The sequence below is a fragment of the Mus pahari genome, chromosome 2 (assembly GCF_900095145.1).
Source record: "Mus pahari chromosome 2, PAHARI_EIJ_v1.1, whole genome shotgun sequence".
Taxonomy (NCBI): domain Eukaryota; kingdom Metazoa; phylum Chordata; class Mammalia; order Rodentia; family Muridae; genus Mus; species Mus pahari.
The window spans coordinates 139,513,616-139,518,542 of NC_034591.1; positions in this window are offsets into that span (position 1 = coordinate 139,513,616).

The following is a 4,927-nucleotide window of genomic DNA, read 5'->3' on the forward strand; positions in this document are numbered from 1 at the left end:
CAGAAGTACAAATACACTGGACCAGAAAAGATATTCCTCCTGTCCCATAATAATCAAAACACCAAATGCACTAAACATATTAAAAGCAATAAGGGAAAAAAGGTCAAGTAACATATAAAGGCAGACCTATCAGAACAACACCAGACTTCTCACCAGAGACTATGAAAGCTAAAAGATTCTGGGCAGATACAGACCCTAAGAGAACACAAATGCCAGCCCAGGCTACTACACCCAGCAAAACTCTCAATTACCATAGACGAATAAAACAAGACATTCCATGACAAGTCCAAATGTACACAATATCTCTCCACAAATCCAGTCCTAAAAAAAATATTAGATGAAAAACACCAATACAAGGATCCGGGAAACTATACCATAGAAAAGGCAAGAAAGTAATCTTTCAACAAACCCAAAAGAAGATAGCCACACAAACATAATTCCACCTCTAACAACAAAAATAACAGGGAGTTACAATCACTTTTCCTTAATATCTCTTAACATCAATGGACTCAACTCCCCAATAAAAAGACATAGACTAACAGACTGGATACATAAATAGGACCCAGCATTTTGCTGCATACAGGAAACATACTTCAGTGACAGCGACAGACACTACCTCAGAGTAAAAGGTTGGAAAACAATTTTCCAAACAAATGGTCCCAAGAAACAAGCTGGAGTAACCATTCTAATATCAAACAAAATCTACTCAATAGAAACAAATGTATAAAAGTTGGGGTCATAGACAGATGCACTTAGCACTTAAAATGAGCAGAATGCAGAGAAGCAAACACTTATCTAGGACTAATTGGCTATTCTGGGTCTTTTGTTGTTCCATACCAAACTGAGAATTTTCTTTCTATTATATGAAGAAAGAGATGAGGATGTTGATTGTGTTTTCATTGAATCAGCAAATTGTTTTGGTAGGAGGGCCTTTTTTCACCTTGATAACATTAACATTCTCCCAACCTATACACTTAGGGGGGTCTTCAAATTCTAGTATGTTTCTTAATCTCTTCACATTCAAAGTTTTCATTGTAGAGGCTTTTTTCTCTTTTTCGTTATGTATATTCTAAATATTTTATTTTATTCCAGAAACTGGGAAGAGGAGTTTGTCCCTGATCTCTCTCTCAGCAGGCTTGTTACTCATGTGTATTAAGACTGGTAAATTTTGTAAGTCAATTATGTACCATAACACTTTGCTGAAATTATTGATAATTTCTAAAATTTTTCTAGTCAAATTTTGGGAACATTGGGTATAAGAATATAATCTTCAATTGAAAATAATTTGACTTAATATTTTCCCATTTGTATCCCTTCTCTTACCTTATTGCTCCAGCTAATGCTTCAATCACATTATGGATGAGCAGTAGGGATAGTGGGCCGTCCTCTCCCATTCCTGATTTTAATGGGCTTATTAATGGTTTTATTCATTTAGGATGATATTGGCCATGAGTTTGTCATACATAACCTTTATTATGTTGGAATATGTTTCCTACAGTCCTACTTGTTCTAAGGCTTTTATTAAGAATGCATGTTGAATTTTATCAAAGATGTTTTGCTTCCATTAAGATGATCATATGATTCTTGTACTTTTTGTCCATGTATTTGGTTTATTTCATTTATTTCATATATATATATATATATATATATATATATATATATATATATATATTAAAATCAATAAAAAAGAAAGAAAGAGCAATTCTCAAATTCATCTAGAATAGCAAAAAAAAAAAACCACAGGATAGCAAAAACTATTCTCAACAATAAAAGAGCTTCTGGGGGGGAATCACCATTCCTGACCTCAAGCAACAGTGATGGGAGCTGCATGGTATTGGTACAGAGACAGGCAGGTTGATCAGTGGAATAGAGTTAAAGACTCATAAAGAAATAAACTCACATACTTGCAAACACTTGATCTTTGACAAAGTTGCCAAAAATATACAGTAAAGAAAGGAAACCATCTTCAATGGGTGGTGCTGGTCTAGCCGGCAGTCTTTGTTCAGAAGTGAAAATTGATCCATATTTGTCACCTTGCCCAACGTGGATGAGGAACCTCAACATAAAACCAGAAACACTGAGTCTAATAGAGGAGAAGGTGGGAAAGAGCTTTGAACTCCTTGGCATGGGGGTAAATTTCCTAAGCAGAAATCCAATGGCTCACACTCTTAAGGTAAAGAATTGATAAATAGGACCTCATGAAACTGAAAATCTTCTGTACAGCAAAGGACATAGTCAATAGGACAAATCAGCAACCTACAGATTGGGAAAAAATCACTAACCCCACATCTGATAGAGAGCTAATATGAAGAACTCGAGAAACTAGCCACCAAAAGGCCAAGCAACCCAATCCAAAAACAGGGGTGGGGCTGAACAGAGACTTAACAGAAGAAGCTCGAGTGACTGAGAAGCTCTTGAGGAAATGTTCAAAGTCCTTAGTGACCAGGGAAATGTAGACCAAGGCGACCCTAGGATTCCACTTTATACCAATCAGACTGACTGGGATCTAAAACTCAGGAGACAGCACATGTTGGCAAGGATGTGGAGAAAGAGGAATGCTCTTCCAGTGCTGGTGGGATTGCAAACTTGCAACCACTCTGGTAGTTGGTCTGGAGGTTCCTCAGAAAATTGGAGATGGATCTACCTAAAAACCTAGCTGTGCCACTCTTGAGCATGTACTTAGAAGATGCCCCACCATGGCATGGGGGCCACATGCTCCACTATGTTCATAGCAGCTTTATCTGTTATAGCCAGAAGCTGGAAACAACCCAGATGTCCCACAGTGGAAGAATGGATACAGAAAATGTGGTTCATTTACACAGTGGAATACTATTTACCTATTAAGAACAAGGACATCAAGAGTTTGTGAGCAAATGAATGGAACTAGAAAATATCACCCTGAGTGAGGTATCTCAGGCCCAAAGGACATGCATGTATGTATTCACTAATAAGTGGATAGTAGCCCCAAAAATACGGAATACCCAGGATACAATCCACAGAACTTAAGGTTGACAGGCCAAAGGGCCCAAGTGAGGATGCTTGAATCCCACTTAGGAGGGAGAAGAAAGCAATCACCGGGTGGGCAGGGCAGGGGGGGGCGAGGGACCTTTGTGGGAGAGGGGATGGGAGGGGAAGGGGGGAACATTTTCAAGTATTGGTGGGGGAACAAAACTGAGGGCCAGCAGAGGAAATAAAGACAGGCAGCCTGGGGGTTGGGGGAGAAGGACCCTCTAGAATGTGCCAGAGACCTGGGAGGTGGAAGACTCTCAGGACTCAAAGGGAGGGACCTTGGATGGGGTGGCCTATAGTGGGGAGAGGGAGCTTGTGGAGTCTACCTCCAGTGGGAAGACAGGACAAGGAGTAGAGGGACAAGAGCGCAGCCAAGGGCTCTGACCCAGGTTCATTCTTGTCTGGAAGAACTTAGGGGACAAAGATGGGGGTGGGGGGAGGCCTGAAGGAAGGTAGGTCCAGTAATGGGCCTAAGCTGGGGTCTGGCTGCGGGGGAGGCTCCAGGGCTGGCTCTGTTATTGGTGCTGTGGTGTGCTTGCAGACAGGGGTCTGGCATGGATGCCCTCCAAGAGACCCAAGGAGCAGCAGAAAGAGTCAGGTGCAGATGCTTACACCCAGCTAGTGGGTGAAGGCCAGGGACCCCTATGGTTGAATTGGGAGGTGCTAGGGAAGGCTGAGGAGGAGGGCGGCCCCCATGGGAAGACCAGCAGTCTCCACTAGCCTGAACCCCCAGGATCTCTAGGGCACTGGGCCACCTGCCAGGCAGCATACACCAGCTTGATATGAGGCCTGACACATACACAGCAGATGAGTGCCTGGTCTGGCCCCAATGAGAGAAGGTACACATAGAACTTGAGAGACTTGAGGCCCCAGGAAGTGGGGAGGTATGGTGGGATGGGGGCGAAGGGTGGAGACATCCTCTTGGAGACAGTCAGGGGTGGGAGGGGGGTGTGGGATGGGGAGTTGTCAAAGGATGGATCGGGACAGGGATAACAACTGGACTGTAAAAAAAGATTAAAGAATAATAAAAGTTCTTTGGTTTAAAGCAAATGCTGCACTGACAAGAAATACACACTTAGACGTGAGTGTATCTAAATCAATGTTGTTTGTCATCACAAATAAACATCTTTGGGGTGAGGAGATGGCTCAGTGTGTAAAAGTACTTGCAGCACACACCTGATAGCCTGAGTTCAGATCCCCAGAGCTCATATGAAGTGTGACTCAGTGTTAAAGTGGCAGTAATCCCAGCATGCCCTGGGAGTCCACATAAAGTGTGACTCAGTGTGAACATGGCAATAATCCTTGCAGACCCTGGAGTCTCCAGAGGGATGGAAACAGCTCCAAAAGCTCATGTGGCCAACAACAGAAACCTGTGTCAAACAAGGCAGAAAGCAATGGTCAACACCCAAGGGTGTCTGTGTCTCCCCCCCCCCCACACACACACATACAGAGAGAGAGAAAGAGAGAGAGAGAGAGAGAGAGAGAGAGAGAGAGAGACTTTCACACTTTTAAAATTAAACATCCTTATATATTAATGAAACACCTTATCTGCTTTAAAGGGTTTTAGACAAGAATAAAGGAAATCTTGCTTTGGTATCTTTCATTATCTCAGGGTCTCTGCTGAATACAAGACAATAAATACAAATATGTAGTGGTTATTCCTGGTTGTCAATTTGACTATATCTGGAATGAACTACAATCCAGAATTGGAAGGCTCATCAGTGACCCTAATCTGGAGGCTGGGAGATAGAAGTTTCTGACCTGGATCTTGGTATGGAGATCTTGAGGCATAGTGGCTATGGATTCCAGAAGATTAAGACAGGGAGATCTCAGAGTTCAAAGTCATCTGGGATTAAAGGTGTGGTGGCACACACCTTAAATCTGGGCTACACTTTCTGCTGGAGACCTACATAAGGAC